We start from the raw sequence: 19,291 nt of genomic DNA on the forward strand, positions 1-19,291 counted from the left end.
TTGGAACTTTCATACATTGTTGGTGAGAAGGCAAAATGGCACAGCCACTATGGCTGTTTGCAGTTTCCTATAAAATTAAAAATACATTTACCATATGATTCAGCTGTGAATTCTAGCTGTTGACCCAAAATACATGAAAACTGATGTTCACACAGAAACGTATATGTGAGGTTTTATGGCAGCTTTATACATAGTTGGTAAAATTAAATCCAACCTACATGCCCTTCAGTTGGTAATAGATAAATGATAATGTGTCCATATGAAGAAACACTACTCAGCAGGAGAAGGAAGCCACTACTGATACACACATCAACGTGGGTGAATCTTAAACGCAGTATATTAAATGACGTAAGACAACTCCAAAGACTGCATACTGTGGAGAGAGAGATTGACTACAGAGGAGCATCACAAGATAACTTTTGGAGGGTGACGGAATAGTTCTGCATCATCTTGATTGTGTGTTAGTAATTGCATAAGTCTAAGCAGTTGCCAAACTTTATAGAACTATATACCAAGCAGAGTATTTACATTATGCAAATTAAAAACTAAAAAGCAAGGAAAATAAAACATTGGACTTTGCGATTCTCATAAAAAGTTCCCATTTGTTCTATGCAGAAATGAGCACAATTTAGAAATAGAATGACCCTGACAGGAAAAAATCAATAAGCCCCTGAATACTACATTTCCTTGAAATATAACACTCTTTTCTCTTCTTTCTAACATAGTGATGGACTGTGTACATGTTATGAATTCATAACATTGCATATTTTATTAAATTACTCTTTTAATATCTGGACTTGGGAAAATTCACACCACAAACACCTCTTGTTGATGTTTCTATTCTTAAGCAAATTAAAATATCTTTATCAATTTATATCTTTATCAATAAATATCAATTTATTTACTAACTTCTGCAAGTATAAATGCATTCTCCTGACACTCCTGAGTCTGCTCACATTAAAACATATGTGTGAGTTAATACTGCATTGTGTTCATTTTTTCTCATTCTTATTTTTTCTATAGGTATTTCTCCCTAAGCTGATATAGAAACAATATTTAATGTCTTCTTCTTTCAGAAAAATAATAGTGATGGGTTATCCGAATCCTGCAAATTGTGCCATTGACAACTTCTCTGAATTTCAATCCCTTTCCAAATGCAAAAACCTTGAAAATCCAATTAGAACTAGAGATGATGCTACATTGATCTCAATTATGAGAGGTAAAACTTTAATCAGACTTTTAAATTAACCAGAAAATGAGACCTAGTGAACTTAGAAATCACTCAGTTTATCAAGGAAGATAGAGATTTATTACTTATCTACCTATTTCTAATTGTCATAAGGTAATTAGGATGGGTAAGAAGAACCCTAATTGATTCTTAGATTCTTTACTTAGTCCTGAAGAACTTTCTCCCTTCTTGCCTGCTTATCTGGATTCTATAATTCTCAGTGGGACTGTAGATACTTCTAGAATATGTACCAGTGCCAGTGAATGCTGGCTGTGTGCCAGAGCTGTATAGTCATTTAAAATACTTCTTTCCCCTCTTTTTCCTTGTCAAGTGAACTCAAATTTTAGGTAGTTCCCTAGCTAAGTTCCCTAGTTCCCTAGATGGCATTTCCCAGCCTCCTTCTTAGTTAGTCAGGGACTAGGGACTAATTTATGATAATTAAATGTAAGTTAGATTCCTCAGGGAAGCTGTTTTCAAGAGACTGGCAATCCCTTTCTCTGTTCTTTCTCCTTCCTGATGGCTGGATTCAGGACTAGAGCTAAAATAGCCATGTGCGATTATGAGTAGGAAGCCCAAGCAAAAGATGACAGGCCAATAAATTAAGTGTTCATCAATTTTTTTTCCATAAAAGCCCAGATGTTTCTGGTTTTGCAGGTTATACTGCCTCTGTATCTCTTCAGTTCTGCTGTGAATGCCTAAATCCCTACAGAGAATATGTAAATGAATGGGAATGGCTACATACCAATAAAACTTGATTTACATGAAACTGCAGACGGTAGTTTCTTGACCTCTGAAGTAGAATAAATCTGATTGCTAAAATGGTAGAAATATCATTTTTTCAGCCATGTGGAATTTGGCCTTTCCTCAAAAAGTAAAACAATTACCTCATGACCCAGCAATTCTCCCTCTAGGAATATACCCAAAGAATCAAAAGCAGATTCAAACAAATATTCGTACACATTGTACACATTGATAAATAAGATGTGGTATTACATACACTGGAATATTATCCAACCACAAAAGGAATGAAGTACTCTTACATGCTACCATGTGTATTAAGCTCCAAAATAGTACTTTTTAAGTGAAAGAAGCTAGACACAAAAGTTCACATATATAAATTCATTCATATGAATATCCAGAATAGGTAAACATAGAAAACAAAAGCAGATTGGTGATTTCCAGGGTTGGGGAGAGGGGAGAATGGAGATTAAATGTTTAATTAATATGGAGCTTTAGTTTGGAGAGATGGAAATGTTTTAGAACTAGACAGAGGTGATTGTTGAGTAACATGGTGAATGGATTAAATTCCACAGATTCATTCACTTTAAAATTAACTTTAATGAAAAACTTTAAAATTAATTTTAATTTACTTTAAAGTTAGCTATTTTAAATGGTTAATTTGATATAATGTGAATTTTACCTCAATTAAAAAAATAAAACAAAAAGAATGAATTCTAACTAATACACTTCTCTTTATTTACATGGCCACTAAGTGTTCTCAGATTAGAGTTGCTTAATTATGTTTCATTAATTAAAACCAGGATATTTTATGTAACTATGTTTTGTGCATGTTGGTTCCTGACTCTGCAATATCTTATCTTCCAGATAGGCCTAGAAGATATCTATTCTTCACTATCCAGCTCAACAATGACTAATGAATGCCATACGCATGCTTGCAACAAGTGTAAACTCCTTACTTCAGGTAAATTATATGGTTCCTCCTTGTCACATTGTGCTGTCATTACCTTTTCACATGGTCTCTCTGACATTAAAATAGGGACCCACAATAGCAAGAAGGATGGATTTATAAATCTGTATATTGCCAACATCTGTGTTGCTGGATTATAGTAGAAGTTGCATGATACCTGCTGAACTGATGACTGAAGCCACGCACTCGTGTACTTTTTTGGTATTTTGTTATGTACTAAACTATATAAAAGGAAACCTGGGTGCTAGCAATTGCTGCTAGGACTAGTCTGAGAAAAGAGCCCTAAAATAGGATTCTACAGCTGTCCAGTTGACAAGAAAAACTCTATCACTAGTGGTAAGTCCACTACAAGTAGCCCACGGCTAGTAAAAATTGTCATAATTTCCCAAATGATTAGAGGGTTCCAAGGAAGTAGTCTGTTGCAGCACAGTGTAGATACAGTGGAGAAAGACAATGAAAGGCTGAGGGTGCTTAATCATAGATTTAAGGCTAGATGTGAAAGTCAGAAGGATTTCTAGGCAGAACATAAAGAACCTCATAATTTGAAATCATGGGCCAGAAAAAACTAAAACCTTGAGCTGAATTATAAGGGCAAGAGAATGTTAGAGAAGACTGAATTATTCACTCTGGCAAGTCTGATATGCCACAGGGCTATGGCTGGATAGGAGTGAAACCCTGAGATTCAAATGGGTGGGAAAACCTCTGGGTTGATGCACTAAAGAACCATGAGATTCACCTGAACCCCCAGGAGACTTCTTCACTGTCTCATTTGTCCCTGCCAAAGACTAGACCCTCACTCTTGCCTGAAGATGGAGTATATGCACCCCTTAAGATAAAACCCGCCTTCCCTCCTGGCCTCCAGACTGATAGATTAGATACTAACAAGACCCAGTTGGAGACATTCTATACCTGCTAAAGGGAAATAGGAAAGTGCCTCCTGAATGAGCTGCAGGAACTAGTTAATAAGTACTTAGGAGAGCCAAGAGAGAATGCATGGGACTGGGTCCAGCAAGCGAGGAATGAGAGGGAGAACAAAAGTTGGTTAAACGAGAGACTGTTGACATGGTAACATTATATTATGGTATACATTTAACATCCAGATAGGGACCCTGAGAGTTGGTGACAAAAGTGCCTCTATGCCTAAAGTGCTAGCAACTTATTGAAAATCTACTTTCAGGGAAGGGTAATTCCAGGACCTCTGTCATCAAAGATGCAGGAGGAGATTAAGAGGCTCAGAGAAGTGACATGCTCGAGTGACAACACTCCATGTAGCCAGAAAACCCACTCCATTTTCTAAGGTGGCCAGACTGCACTGCTAGGGTACCAGCATCACTGAGAAGTACAGTGGTGGTGGTCCTCTGTAAACCAGGGCTGATGTCAGGAGATGCAATTACAGAAATGGGTTCATTGATGGCAACGGGATTGAGACATTTCCATGATAATAGAAGCCAGATGGCAGTCTTAATCATCACTACAAAATCTCTGGCATTCGAGATAATTGCATTTTGAGAGAAGTCCAAACTTGGCTCAAAGAGACTATTGATTTCTCAGTCCCCAAGGTGCCAAACTGACACCAACAAGAAGCGCTGTGATAGAAATATTTCAATCTATTTAAGGGTAATTCTCCCCATTGGCCTATCTCAGATGTAACTGTGGAGAATAATAGACATTAGATACCCTCACTGGGGGCCTACTAAGATTATCACAATGGACTCTGCTTTACCACCGGAACAGGGAATCCTTGTTATAGCTCTCTAAGGATATGGTGTGTGTTAGAGATTGTTAAAGTCTTAAACTCTTTACCCTTTTTTGAAATAAGTTTTTTTTTTTTTTCCTTTTTAATCATGGTTGCTTTCATTTCCCATCTGGTCTAGACAAAGGAAAATGAACGATGCACATCACTTAAAGGTCTTGGAGCACAGAAATTGATATCGTCTCTTTGAACAGATAAGGTGAGTAGACTTTTAGTAATATATGAAGTAATGATATCATGTTAGATGTGTTATTTTTTAATGTGTCTTAGGGAAACATGGGTCTGCAATCTTTGTGTTACCAAAGCATGGAATGTAGTGGAAAACTTACTGTTTTCTGTCTGGTATGCTTTTGACCTTCTTCTAATAACAGTGTCTTGATTTTCTGCTGCAGAATGACCATGGCCTCACTTTAATTTCCTGGGTTATAGATGGGTACATCCTGTTCCCATACCCAAAGCTGTGTGTGATAGAGATTTGACTATTCTCTGTGTATTGTGAGTATGTGTCCTGAGTGAAAATACAGGATCTTAGTAAAGGACTGTTTTTACTGGGCCCATTAGGGAAATAGCTTTAATTTTTTTTAATGTTTTTATTTATTTTTGAGAGAGAGAGCGAGTGGGAGAGGGGCAGAGAGAGAGAGAGAGGGAGATACAGAACCCAAAGCAGGCTCCAGGCTCTGAGCTGTCAGCACAGAGTCCAACGCAGGGCTGGAACTCATGAACCATGAGATCATGACCTGAGCCGAGGTCGGACGCTCAACTGACTGAGCCACCCAGGTGCCCTGGGAAATAGCTTTTAACTGTGGTTGCTGAGGAGCATCATTTGAGGAGAATCTGCTTAAGAATTAAGACTGCAAGACAAAGCCCAGAGAAGGAGATGAGAAGCCCTATATCCTTAAGGCATTATTTGAGCATCTAGACCCAGCTGTGACTGTAGTTAGTCTTTTCTGGACTTAAAAGTAAGGCTAGCCAATGAATTTTCTATTTAGTTTAAGCTGTTTTGTGATGGGTTACAGTAAATTGCAACCAGAGTCTTGACCATCATGCTATCTCATCTTTATTTCTTCTACACTCCAATTTTTTCAATTATACTGAATACATATAGGAGATAGTTCTTAACAGTACTTCATTTTTTCAGAGATTTTAAAAAGTAGATGTGTATTCTTCTGCATTGTTAGAGTCAATATTGTGCTCTCTGAATCCAGATTCTTTTCCCCCCCATAAGCTGCTTTCATTTTCCTCTTGCTCTCCCACTCTGTCTCACTTTCTCAAATGATTTTTAATTGGATCAATGCTTCCTGAGCAAATAAGGTGCCTTAAATTCTCCTGGAATGTCGTCCCTTTCCATTTGGTTGCTATAAAAATCACTCTTCTCACATCTCAAATAGGTAGGCCGGTTGACAAATTGAAATAAGCAATTCAGTGATTCAGTAGCCTAAGGGAAGTAACGAGAAAGCCAGGTCCTTGGTAATGCCAGAAATAACACTTTCACGATAGTTTCTTCTCTGTCTTTGATTTAAAACCTGCACTTGAAGGCAAATATTTATATCCAGCTTTGGATTTGGGCTCAATCTATGCCAGGTACACATTTTGGCAATGCCAAGAGGTTCCCACTACTGCTGCCCACCTGTTCAGTGACTATTTTCAGCTACATTGACTGGTCTCTACTTCCTTCACTCACCACAGGAAACCTCAGTTCTTCCAATGTTATTACTCTCTAATGTTGCTAAACTATTGCCACACTGACCTGTTAGAGTACTAGGATCTGTCTAGGATCTAGACACTTTTCTGCTTGTGTCTTTATTTCTTACATTTTGAAGAGGAATGCACCAAACCAGGACCCTTTCCTTTAATTCCTGGTAACCTGTGTTTTTGTCACTGTCAGCACTTGGTCTCTTCTTTCAATAGAATCCCATTAACATTACATTTAATATAGGAAATAGTTCAAATTTGTTGTGTGTGGAAAGCATCTTTCCCAAATGTAATTCTTAACACAGTTTTAGGACACATCTTCTCCATTTATAAATTTGGTTTTTCAGTTTGGTAGGTGAGACCACCAGGTGGGTATATTTTAAAGGTTGTGTTCATGTTCTTATCATACCTAGAAGTTCCAATTCATAAACAGAAAAGTATTGAGAACTAAGGAAGAACAACATTTTCTGAATTCGCTCATATTTAGTAATGCAGAATGATTTTTTATTCAATTGGCCACCCTGGTCTGTTATTTAAATTGACTCTCTGATTTAGGCTTTCACTTTTAATCTTGATGAAATAATGTTAGTCTTGGTTTGTCTCACCTACAAACTATTATCACTTCCTCCAAATTGTTCCTGATACAAAATTGTGTCTTAATGTCCCTGACAGAATAGCTTCAGTAAAGACACCTTTTGTCAATACAGGTGCCTTTCTCAAATATCTTCAGTGATTCCCTCTCATCTATAGAACACACACCTGCTAAAACATTGTATTAACTTGTCTAAAACTCTTCTAAGTTTTTTTGTATGAAATAAAATTCTTAAAATATTACAAAATTGTATCCTTCCAATAATTGAAAGGTAAGAAGGGACTTGAAAGATAAGAAAGGATAAGAAGAGAATTGAAAGATGCTGAAATCCCAGGTGGAATTTGGATACCAAAAACTTTCACAGAATGCATCCAACTTTCTCCCAGTGGGTTGTATGTTTTCTCTATAAACTATCTCTTAGAATCTTGACCCTGTGCTTTTGAGAATAACAATGTTTTATTTAGTCTTCAGTTTCCCCAGCTGCAAAATGACACAACACTCCCTTTCTGTCAATTGCTCTTTTCTTTCAACACTCAACACTTAGTTTAAATATCTACTATTTTGTCAAGGCTTTGGTTCTCCCACCCCAAGAAGGATTGAAGATCTATTATCCCTCCTGTTACAGTGTAACACTCTGTCTTTAACTCCATTACACTATGTATCACATTGTAGAGTTATGGTTGATTTACTTGCCTGGCTTTGCCCCCATGACTCAATACAGGGAAAATGTCTTTTATCTCTATGTCCATTCTAAATATTAGAGTTCCTAGTAATAGGCATATGTTGAATAAAGACCAAAAGAAAGAAATTAAATGTTTGTATATGCAGTCTGATAAGTAAGACTTAATGAAAATGAATGTAAAGAGGAAAACAATATAATTTTGAACTATCCTGAAAAAAATACAAATTTAAATCCTGACACAATCTCTATCATATTCTTGACTATTGAACAGTATTGAACAATAGGCTCATCTAAACTGAAAGAAAGAACAGATGATCATGGAAAGGTAGGGAGTAAACATGCATGCATTCCCAGGGACAAAAAGAAATTTACATCAGTTCCAGGACAGAGAGCTCAATCAGAAACAGAAATGTATACAGTGAGATTTCTTTTTTAATACCGGAACAATATCCAAGGAAGCAGTAATAGATGTGGACATGATTTGCTTGTAATCAAAGAGGACTGGGAAATGCCAAAGACTGCATAGCTAAGGGAGACAAATGTGAGGTAGCTAATTATTATTTAATGTATGTTCTTCTTACCTGTACAAAAAGGTGAGGCAGCATTATCTGCAATCAGTTCAGGAACAATGACAGCCTGGCACAGGGAACCTAATCAGCTAGAGGTGGCGGAGAAACAGTGATCAAGTAAGATCCTCAAGAAACTCTTAAGAGCTCAGGTGGGAAGGAGAAAAGGGGTTCAAGGGATTGATCAGGGACTTGGTAGTAAAATCATGAGTGTAGAGAAAAATCATGTCAATGTGGGGCAGAAAGGCCAGTGGCTTTAAAACAAATAAAAAGAAAGGCAAAGGAGATAAATTAGTAATAGATAAATTAAGTGAGATATATTAGTTTCTGCTGACATTGAGAGTTCAAAGAACACTGGCCCAGGTGCTGGTTGACTTGCATCCCTAGCATCACGTGTAATTTTGATAAGTAAGTGGCCTTCTTTGCTCTTGGGTCTTTGATCTGAAAAATGAAAATCTTTGACTAGGTGGCCCCACAGACCCCCTAAACCTTAACTACAGGGTAGTTTTCCTTGTCTAGTTATTCCTCAGGGACATGAAACTATGGTTTTCCTGATTTCTATAGGTTCTACACTCAACAGAAATTCCTGGCACACACTTAGTGTTGAATAGTGGTTATCAAGTAAGGAATATCACAAATAATTATTTTATTCTCTGTATTTGAAAGTGAATAGCCATAAGGTTATATGTATGACTGCCCTTGTGTTTATATGGTTTGAAAGGAAATGGGAGAACCCTCCTCCCCCGACTAAGAGCTCAGAGAAGCTGTTCTCTGAGCATCTGGGACTGGGAGAGTTTTTCTGGAAATTTCTGAAACTAATGATCATCTGAAGAAACTATGTGTACTGCCCTATGCCTTAACACTCTCTGGTTGGTAAACAAATGTCACTCTGGCTGTTAACATATGTTGGTTCGCGGTACATTTGAAAGGCAATACTGCTTCTTGGTAGGCATGTCTGTACAAGCTTAGGGAAGCATTAGAGGAGGGAAGAGAAGCCACCTCCTCACCCCACCGTGTAGGCTTTGGGCCTGAGCAGTATCCTAGCCTTATCGTTATTAAAGAGCCCAGAATTGGTTGTGTATCCTTTTATGCAACTATTAATAATGTGGTGTCCTGTGTCCTATTCTGCAATTGTTTGGCAGTTGTCAGGAGTGCTTCCCTGTAATACCATCCAAATATTAGCTTAGCTTCATGTGAATTTTAAAGCTTTAGTATTGCTATTACCTTAATGTTTGAGTGTAATAATAAATAGTAGATATCATGCATCGTGCCTGACACTTAGTAGGCACTCAGTAACTATTATTATGAAGGAATATATGATTATCAAGTTTTTTTTCAAAAAAAGGAAATGAAATCTCACAGAAATTGAGGTATACTTCATGTAACTAACATTCTCATTTTCCCACAAATGTCCTGTATTTGCATAAGTGGTTTTATTACAGAATATTATTCAACACGAAGAATGTCCTTCCAATGTCTTGATAGACTTTATTAATAATTTTTATGATGTCAATATTTTGTGAGAGTAAAAAGTTACATCTGTTACAAAGCATAAACTAATACCCACCTCTTGGGGTGCCTGGGTGGCTCAGTCGGTAAAGCCTCCAACTCTTGGTTTCAGCTCAGGTCATGATTTCATGGTTTCATGAGTTTAAGACCCATGTCAGGTTCTGCACTGACAGCACAGAGCCTGCTTGGGATTCTCTCTCTCCCTCTCTCTTTGCCCCTCCCCGCCTTGTGCTGTCTCTGTCTCTCTCAGAATAAATAAATAAAGTTTTAAATAAGTAAATAAAATGAATTTATAAAAGAATACCCACTTCTTTATTACTGGACCACATGGTAAATTTCAAATTAAATTCCATGGAAGGCCAGGCAAATGAACTCAAGTCCACCCTACTTCCCACTTCTTCTATAAAGAAGGCCTTCTCTCTCAAAGGAAGGCAGGAGGAGGAATTTGAATGTCATCTCTGTTGGTAGAAAAGTGGATGATTATGGTGCTTGTGCATGATTCTTTGTGGTGGCCTCTTTGCCACGTATTTACTGGCTTTTTCTAAAACACCCCGCACAGAGCTATAAAATTAATCTTTCCACACACAGTCCAGGTCATGAGTCTTTCTGCTCAAAATCTTCAACAGCTCTTTAGAGCTGGCAGAAACAGACTTTTAGCTCATGGAAGTGAAGACTGACTTCAAGTTGGCTATCCTCAGGGATCTGTTCATCCCACCAATTATTTGGCACAAGAATCAGTGTGTGTGTTTATCCCGTTGTCTAGCCTCTGCTGAAACACCTCCAGGGTCAAGACACCTACTACCTACTCTGTTTACACTCTGTTCTGTTTCTTAGAGTGTCCTCGCGTATTTATTCAAAAATCTATCTCCTTGCTGCTGCTGCTACTTCTGCTGCTGTAGTAGAGCCACACAAAACAAATAAAATTCTTTTCTCATATGTAATAGATCAGTATTTTGGCCCCCACAGACCTTCTAAACCTCATCTCTCCTTTTAATTCAGACATTTCTCCAGCCAGTTTCTACTTCTGCTGTTCTTAGCCACACTTCGAACTTCACTGTAATATGGCACTTTCCATAATCCTGTAGTTCCCTCTCACACAGAGAAGCACGTTTCCCCCATCTGCACACTGTGAATAGAACATTTTACATTATTGACCTCTCTCCTGTGCTGTTTGTTACATTCTGCCTTTACTTACAAAAAATATTTTACAAAATTTGATCCACACAACAGTATTCTCACAAGTTGTTTATAGGGGTGAGTTGGGGGAGAAAGAAACGTAAAGTAATAAACATTTATTTCCTACACATAATATAGATACTAGTTACACAGGATCCTCAGAGTAGTCAGAAAAATTTCAATTTGTGAATTTTCAAGGGTGGGTGAGAAATATGCTGTGTCTTTTTTCTAAACTAATTTGACCATAGAACTCTGGGTTTCCTAAGATTAGATTTTTCATGGCAGGTTCTTTGGGACATGTTGGCTAATAGTTATTTATAACAATATCTCATCTCTCTTACCGGAATAGAAAGTTCTTAATGGCTCGGTGCATGTCTCATATATCTTTTTGCTACATATATCTTTTTTGCTACTGCTACAGTCACTTCCACACTGCCGAGTACATGGTAGGTATCAAAAATATGTGAATAATCAAGTGAATTAGTGAATGAATAGGCTACAGCTGAGTTTTTTGTCTTTGTTGAGTTCTTATAGAGATATGATATTTTCTTTGTTTCTTGTTCTAAAATTATTTATAGAAAGAAAATTAATTCTTCTCTTTTTAATGTTATCGTCTTTTGCTATTTTATTCTTGTTTGCTTGTTATTCTTGTTTGTTTATTCTCATTTATTCTTGTTATGCTTGTTTATTCTTGTTTATTCTTGCTATTTTTCTTATTTATCTTATTTATCTTATTTTAGATATAACAATAACTTGAGTACCCACTATGTGCCAAAGATGTGGTACATATTTTACATGCATCATGCCCCTCCCTAGCCTCGATAATTCTATGACATAGGGGTTATTATCCTAATTTAAAGATGAGAAAATTAGGTTCATAGAAATTAAACAAATTCTCTAAGGTATTAAAACTAAATAACATGACCAGAATCCAAAACATAGGATATCTGAGTTCAAACCTCACACACCTTACTGCCAAACCATTCCCCCTGAAACATGTAATTATTATTTCTTCTTGTATGGAACATACAGAAGGCATGACTACTGAATAAAATGTAAGACAAATACCTCACAAATGCAAATGATGGGATTCTGAGTCATCAAACAGTAATAGGTGAAATCAAAGCTTCTACAAAGTTATGGCATCCAACCTCTTCCTAAATTTATTTTTCATTTTAGACTTACCCCAGGGATTAGATTTCAGGTCATGTAGAATCATGTGGATAAAGACATTTGTCCACCAAATAAGTATCAGACATTCCCACATAAATGGTAAACACTTTAGGGAGTTTCCTGACATCTGTCACAAGATGGGCTTTTCAATTAGGTGAAGATTTCTTGTTAGAAACTAGTTGGTGAAACTCTTCACAGTATTTATTCTGAAATCTTATGAGTAACCTATTAACCCAGGATTATAAATATCCATTGTGTATCATTTGCTTTTACAAAGACTTTTTATGTCCGTTTATAATACTAGTTCTCATATTTGGAAACTGAAGCCCAGAGAGAGTAGTCAACAGCGCCTGAACTAATAACATAATAGTTAAAGTAGGGCAGGTTTTCCAACTGTATAGACTTCTCTACCCTAGAACAGAGAGCAGTTAGAAATGGAAAGGAAGTGATTGGTTTATACTATTTATTGAAGGAAATCGAGTTTTCTTCCCAGTACCTCTCCCAATATGAATAAAATGTCCTATGATTATTTCATACTTCATAATATTTGATTTACTAGAACCTTATATAAACACCACAAAATTCACATCACCTATAACAATAAAGCTGAAGTTTGAGGAGAAAAAAAAAGGCAGGGTGGTTTTGTTATACCAGCCAGTTAGGCTGAGAAAAGTGGTCCTAGGCTATTCCTTCAGCACAGAAACCCATGTTTTCTACCTCATGATTTGACTCCTCTGTCCACAACAGAATAGTTTAACATTTTTAAATGTTTGTTCATTTTTGAGAGACAGAGAGAGACAGAGTGTGAGCAGGGGAGGGGCACAGAGAGAGGGAGACACAGAATCTGAAGCAGTCTCCAGGCTCTGAGCTATCAGCACAGAGCCCGACAAGGGGCTCGAACTCAGGAACCATGAGATCATGACCTGAGCCAAAGTCAGACACTTAACTGACAGAGCCACCCAGGCGCCCCCACAACAGAATAGTTTAGAGGATGGCACTTGACCCAAAAGTGACTAGTTGATAGACTAACCTATAAAGTACAAGATTGAAGTACAAGTTTTGCCTGACAGAGAAGCTAGTAGCTAAGTCTGACAAAATAGTTTCTTTTTCTTCACGTGTTTAAATTGTAGTCACCATATCAGACAAACTATTGATAACAACTATTTAATAAGATTTAGAGATTGATTTGATGGTAGGACCCAACATACAGTCAGTCGGGTAGATGAAAGACAGAACTCTTCATTTCTCATAACTTCAAATGAGAGACAACCCCCAGGCAGGGCCACAGGGGTTTGCACCCAGGGACAGGGTAACAGCAAGTTGGAAGTTTAGGGCACAATTTGTATGGCAAATCGAATGTGGTTGGCTGAGTTTCTTAGGCCTCCTGTGTGTTGTCTAATTTGAATAACTTTGGTGAGCTCTGGGTAATGGGGCTGTTCCTAGTTGTCCAGTGCCCAGCCCTAGAGTTATTAGGGTGGCTGCCTAGTGGCCTTGAAGTGTGAGAATTTTAAGAAATGTCTGAAAACATTTATTTAAAACATTTATTTCCCACTCATGCAGCTAGAACAGTTCTCCTGATCTTGGATGAGCTCTGGTTGGCTTGGCTCCATGGCCCCTGTTTAGTTCAGGTCTACTCTGTGTGCATCTCATTCTTTGAGAACCTGAAGGATACCTGGAACACACACTTCTCATGTCAATAGCAAAAGCACAAGAGAGAAGGTCCAATCATGTAAGTATATTTGAAGCCACTGCTTTTGCATCATATCTGCCAAAATCTCATCGGTCAAAGTTACACAGCCAAGCCCAAAGTCGAAGAGTGAAAAGTACACACTCTGCCTCTAGTGGTAAGAATTGAAAAATCACATGGCAAGTTTGGATACAGGGAGCGTGAGGATTTGGGAACCATAATCCCATCTACCACAGATAAAGAAGAGAGAAGGGGGAAGGAAAGAGATTAAAGATAGAATTGGTAATTGGAGGGGCACCTGGCTGGCTCAGTCAGTTAAGTGTCCAACTCTTGATCTTGGCTCAGGTTGTGATCTCATGGTTCATGGGTTCGAGCTCCACATTGGACTCTGCACTGACAGTGTGTGGAGCCTGCTTGGGATTCTCTCTCTCCCTCTGCCCCTCCCCCACACACATAGGTGCATGTACATGCTTCCTCTCTCTCTCTCTCTCTCTGTCTCTCTCTCTCTCTCTCTCTCTCTCTCTCCCCCAAAAATAAACCAGTAAGCTTAAAAAAAAAAAAAGAATTGGTAATTGGAGACAAGGATGAAGGCAGGAATAGAGAGATGCAGAAGTTCACCAGATAGTGTTCACACAGAAGTACCAGGGAGGATTTTAGAGTCCCTGAGGAGATGACAAGGTAATGTACTCCCCAGTCACTGAATATCCTGCATGACTGTCCAAACCTAGGCTTCCTTATTCCCTTTCATACTTAAGACTTGACATTATTATCTTTCTTGAGTATCCTGAGGAATGCTTTGAAATACAACCCTTCTGTTTCCATATTTCTAACTGTGTCTTTTCTTTTTAAAGTGTATTGTTTTTTAGATATTGAGTTGTATAAATTTTTTGTATATTTTGGATATTAACCCTTCATCAGGTCTATCATTTCCAAATATCTTCACTCATTTGATAGGTTGCCTTTTTGTTTTCTTGATGGTTTCTTTTACTATGCAAAAAGCTTTCATTTTGGTATGGTTTCAATAGTTTAATTTTGCTTTTGTTTTCCTTGCCTGAGCAGACATATCTAGAAAAATGTTTCTATAGCTGATGTCAAAGGAATTACCACCTACATTTTCTTCCAGAAGTTTTATGGTTTCAGGTCTCACATATAGATCTTTACTCTGTGATGGACCTAAGTAAAATAAGTCAGTCAGAGAAAGACAAATACCATATGACTTCGCTCTTATATGGAATTTAAGAAACAAAAGAAAAAAAAGAGACAAATGAAAAACCAGAGTCTTAAATACAGAGAACAGGGGCGCCTGGGTGGCGCAGTCGGTTAAGCGTCCGACTTCAGCCAGGTCACGATCTCGCGGTCCGTGAGTTCGAGCCCCGCGTCGGGCTCTGGGCTGATGGCTCAGAGCCTGGAGCCTGTTTCCGATTCTGTGTCTCCCTCTCTCTCTGCCCCTCCCCCGTTCATGCTCTGTCTCTCTCTCTGTCCCAAAAATAAATAAAAAACGTTGAAAAAAAAATTTAAAAAAAAAAATACAGAGAACAAACTGGTGGTTGTCAGAGGGGAGGTGAGTGGAGGGGGATAATTAAAGTAAATAAAGGTGATCAAGAGTACCTTTATCTTGATGAGCAGGTAATATATAGAAAGCTGAATCATTATATTGTACACCTAAAACCGATATAGCATTACATGTTAATTATGCTTCAATTTAAAAAAGAGCATGGTTGATTCAACCCTGAGATCCTTTATTTGAGCTTGAATTCCAAGTCCCACTTTTGAGTAAGGAGGAAGATGAAATAAAGACGGGAATGCTTTTCTGGGCTCCTTTTCTCTATCCCTCTTTTTGTATTCCCTCTTCGTCACTCTATTTCCTGTCAGTCAGTGCTGCTAGCCTTTTCAACTTCTTCCTGCCAACTTATTCTCCTCTGTTCTCACCACTTCTTTCTCTCTCTTTCATTTTCCGGGTCACTCTTTACCTTTTTCCCCATATTTTCCTATGCTCTTGCCTCCATTCCAGCTCACTTCTAGATAGTTTTTTCCCAATCTTTTCTCTTCACTTTTCCCCTCCCTATGTCCAAAAGGGCCCCCTGAAAAGTTGTTAATAGGAGAGAACCATTAGAGTTGCTTTTAACTTTGCCATTTTCCATCACCATCAATGCTTAAGGGTTTTTTGGAGGGACAGTTCTTGTCCTTCCGACACATGAATGGACTTTCCAGTCTCTACCCAATTCTGGCCACTTATCATCAAGAGAAATGAATATCACCGCAACTGCTGCCTAACCAGATTGCAGGTCTGTCAGCAGCAGCTACTGGAGGGAACATTTTAAGTCACTGCAAACTTTGAAGTATGTGGCTGGGGAGAAAGGGTCAAAACAATCCTAATTTCCCGGGTGAGTGTTGGCATGACAGAAAGAAAGATCAAACAAAAGTGATTATGACCTGAATTGGTCTTTAGGGCCAGGTTACAGAGAATCACCATAGCTTCAAACACACACACACACACACACACACACACACACACACACACACACTTTAACCCTCACCACTGCCACCACTGCTGCGTTTTTTTTCCAGGGAGACAGTGTCTTCCTGTTACCGGCTGTCCTTGTAGAAAGAACAGCTTTTATTATTCCCTTGGACCAGGGACCTTTCATATTCAATATCACAGGCAAACTATAGCTTTTTCTGCTATAACAGAGCCCTGTAATTACTGTTATTAATCTTCAAATCATGGGTCCTAATTCCAAAGATTTCTTGTAACCTGAAAGTCTTTCAAAGCATAATGGTGCAAAAAATAAATCACCCTTGCCAAGTGGCGTCTTTGCTTGGTAAATGCCAGCACTAAGAAGGATATAAACATATTCCCCAAACAGGTACCATAAACTGGGAAATGACACAGTGTCAACCATAAACATGTCTTTGCCACAGCCTTACTTAAAAATGTTCTCACTCACGAACTTGAGAGAAGCCTTTCAAATTGTATTTCAAAAAGAAAATCAATAAACCTGCAGCAACTCTACTTGGCCGGAAAAGTTTGAGCCACGTCTACTGCATTTCCCAGTGGCATCCTTTCCCTCCTTTATCACCCCTATTTCTTTCCAGTCACTGCTCAATCACTGGGATGAGACAAGCACCCCTCAGTACCAATCAATACCATGTGAGCCTTCAGTGAAGAAAAGCAAACCCTCTTTCTGAAGGATTTTACTTCCTGCCTGCCTGCCTGCCTTGCCCTGTGTGAAGCCATTGCAGTCCTTCATCTATAAATGGCATATGTGTGTATGTGTTTGGGTGTGCGTATTACAAATACTCTCTAGAGGGAGAGAGACATTAAGCTGTTATCAACCACTAATGTCACTTAGTAAATTAATTTATGTAATTAGAAGTATTAAAGAACAGGATTGCTAAGGGAATAGGACAAGTAGCAGACAGTCATTCAGGGGGAGGAGGCACAGAGGATCTCTGAAACATCGGAGGTGACCCTGACACAGAAAGAGGGAATAGAACTGGCACTCACTGCAGGGTAAGAACCTAGTGATCTGCTCCCATAAGCTTTTCTCTCATTTTGGCTCTGATTAGGCATCCTGCCTGCCTGTCCAATGACATCATTAAGTGCCTGTCTACCTTAGCTGACTATCCTGAATGGGATTCCTTGCTGGTATAAATTCTGTTCAAGTTGGGCACATGATTTTTCTGTATCCTGAGTGTGTGCATTATTCCACTCCTACCCAAAAATGGGCATCTTTCACCCATAGCTTACAGTCATTCACATTGGATTGGGACAGTATGCATTCACGTCTTGATGAGATCATTCATGATGAAGAGGTAGTAGGACATTGTCGTAAATGACAGAGCAGGGCTTTCAAATTCTCCAAAGCCAACATGCTGTGCACTTACTGACTTTACTTACACTACCTCCCTCCTAATACTTACTGGGGAATGATACGATGCAGAAACAATCCACAGTATTGTATCTGATGGTGGTAGGGAAAGAAGGAAGCTGGAAAAGCAGTTAGACCAGCTGTTTTGGAATTGTGTCGATACGTTGACATCTTAAAATTTCTATTAAAAATAACTGAGAAAGAAGACTTGTGAGTTATTATCTGTAATGAGTTAGTGCTGATAAAGACTAAGATCAATGTTTAGTATTTAGCAAGTGCTACATGAGTGCTTGCTTAAAAAATAAATAAGAGCAAGTGCGAAGTGGCACCAGTATCAAGTGCACTCACCCCTGGCGGGGGGAGGAAGGAATGGACACATGCAAAAGGAGAGAATGTGCCATGAATTAGGAAAGCGGCTGATAATTTGATAAGGTATGGCTGCTAATTATTCAGCTCTAAGGTTAAGTTTCATTGTATTTAAGTGGATAATAGATTGATAGATATAAGAAATGGGGTAATGATGGTATTACTTTGTGAAACATGTTTCTTGCAGCATACATAAAAACAAACTGTGATAAACCATTTTGCAGATGGAGAAAGCTTAATGATATTTTGGAGTCACTTTGTCTGTTCCCCAGATAATAACCATGAGATTTGGTATGGATTTGTCCGATTTCCTTGTCCATCTGCAACAAATCTTAGCCAGCTAGATATGCTGATTTAATCTTTTCATTTATATTATAATTTAGGTTAATATTAAAGTTCTCATTTATAATCTCATATATTGAATTTACTCACCTCATTTCAATTTTTTTTCTTTGAGCTTTTGTTAGCCCCTTAGCTGAGAGTGAGAAAAAAAAAATGTTGAGTTTTGTTAACCCCTTAGCTAAGAGTGAGAAAATTTTTTGTATTTACCTATTCTAGCAAACAATGCCAACTTTTCTTGACTTGATCAATTTAACATCTCATTTTTCCCATAACTCCTTAAGTCCTTCTCCTTTTTTGTAAATATTCCATTTCAGTTTGTTAAGTGCTTAAACATTACTGTTTTTTCAAAATGTTTTTTATCTTCCCAAGAAAGTAAGCAAAGTATGGTAGATAAAGTACAGAGTTTAACATCTGATTAACTCTGAGTCTTAGTTCTGCTGCCTACTACTAAGTATATGATTTTATATATTACAACATCATTATTTTTTTTACTTATCTGCAAAAATGAATAAATCAATACTTGCCCTTCCAAGTTCACAAGATTTGTGACAAAAAAAGTGAAGATGTAAAAATCCATTCTATAAATTTCTGATTTTTCAAATAACTTCAGTGAATATTTATATGTGAAATTAATCTTTATTGACTCAGAAGTCACTTAAAATTTCAATTTTTATTCTCATTATTATGATCATCAAATGTCAACATGTTGAGTATGTTCAAAATCCTATAAGTTAGAGAGGGAGGAAGCCAAACCATAAGAGACTCTTAAAAACTGAAAATAAACTGAAGGTTGATGGGGGGTGGGAGGAAGGGGAAAGTGGGTGATGGGCACTGAGGAGGGCACTTGTTGGGATGAGCACTGGGTGTTGTATGGAAACCAATTTGACAATAAATTTCATAGTAAAAAAATCCTATTTATTTTTCAACATACTTTGCCATGTAATA

The 19,291-nt window shown here is 37.9% G+C and overlaps 1 long non-coding RNA gene across 1 annotated transcript; it reads left to right on the forward strand.

Annotated features, from left to right (window-relative positions):
• Nucleotides 1-583: 583 nt before the first annotated feature.
• Nucleotides 584-5,293, forward strand: LOC123384221. The gene is made up of 3 exons (XR_006594951.1): nt 584-1,219; nt 2,834-2,930; nt 4,811-5,293. It is a non-coding gene; the product is annotated as an uncharacterized LOC123384221 (long non-coding RNA).
• Nucleotides 5,294-19,291: the final 13,998 nt, after the last annotated feature.

This window comes from Felis catus, chromosome A3 (genome assembly GCF_018350175.1).
Source record: "Felis catus isolate Fca126 chromosome A3, F.catus_Fca126_mat1.0, whole genome shotgun sequence".
Classification (NCBI taxonomy): domain Eukaryota; kingdom Metazoa; phylum Chordata; class Mammalia; order Carnivora; family Felidae; genus Felis; species Felis catus.